Genomic DNA, 1,215 nt, shown 5'->3' with positions numbered 1-1,215 from the left:
TGTGACTGATCTGTTGATGGTTTACTTTGCTGCAGACAGTGTTATAAACTGTGAACCGTGCTTGTCATCAAGATCTGACTTGAAACTCCCCTCCCTTCTTTATTCGTAGAGATTTTACCACATCTTTACACCCCTGTGTGTATCCCACTGGTATTCCCCAACCTTTTGGCCTTGTGAACCCTGACAATAAAGCGGTGTCTTTAGATCTGTTCAGACATGTCCTCCTCTCCACTAATCTGATGCACACTCTCCAGTTGAAGTCGTCATGGCAGTCTTGTAACATTCTCAATCAGCTGGACCTTCTGCATCACTTTCAGCACAAATCTAAACTGCATGTTGTCACGTTCATGAACAGACACACACAAACGACATACTTCAAGTTGTGTGAAACGATTTTTTCACATTTCAGCGCCAAACTTGGTCCTAAAACACAGCAGAAGACACATTTTGCACGGCAATCAAGCTTTGCATAGTTCATACAGACACGCAGTCAGGACGTCACAAGGCTCTTTCTGTCCAATCGTTCACTGCTTAAGTCCAGCCCACCCACTCAGCGTGCTTTATAACTGAGGCAGCGTTCATTCATTCTGTCAGCTTCACGCTCACCACATCGCTGCTACACCAGCCTCTACAGATCGACAGTTATCCCCCTCCTCCCGTTAAGGTTCACATTCATAATTGTGGTTGTTGTTGTATTGTGTGGGACTGTAGAACACAGATGGTTCATGGATAGTTCAACCTGTGGCTCTGCTGGGAGGTTTGTGATCTCAGGGACTGTCTGTGTCATGCTTGCTCAGATTGTTCCAGAGCATCACTTGAGCAGAGTCATCGCCAAACTCAAACTCATGTCATTCCAAAATAAATGCTTCAATCTGACAACGTGTCCTGTCTGAAAATGAATACTCCACTGTTAGTTATTTGGACAGTTTAATAAACTGCTATAAGATTATGTTTATTCTTTTGTTTATTGGTGCATTATTATGCTTTATACCATGGTCAGTGAGAATTCTATGGCTAACTGGCGTGCATTATTTTCGTGTATACGCACACGTAGTTATATCACGCCGCTCTGGTCGTCATCATAGCAACACGCAAATCAGCTGGCGTAGATCAGCTGTGTCTTGACATGTGCATGAGAGAAACGCGATAAAACATGGATTTCGAGGTTAATTTTAACATTTTTGGCAGAAACAAAACGGCTTACAATGCACAGCT

General features: G+C 43.3%; 1 protein-coding gene across 1 annotated transcript in view; it reads left to right on the top strand.

The window, feature by feature from the left end:
* The window catches only part of LOC103356708 (kallikrein-8-like), a 19,594-nt gene that overhangs the window by 8,634 nt on the left and 9,745 nt on the right, over window positions 1–1,215 (top strand). The gene's annotated exons all lie outside the window — the stretch shown is intronic.

This window comes from Stegastes partitus, unplaced genomic scaffold (assembly GCF_000690725.1).
Source record: "Stegastes partitus isolate 25-593 unplaced genomic scaffold, Stegastes_partitus-1.0.2 Scaffold215, whole genome shotgun sequence".
NCBI lineage: Eukaryota > Metazoa > Chordata > Actinopteri > Pomacentridae > Stegastes > Stegastes partitus.
The sequence above is the reverse complement of the archived record's forward strand: the minus strand, read 5'-3'. Positions and strand labels throughout refer to the sequence as shown.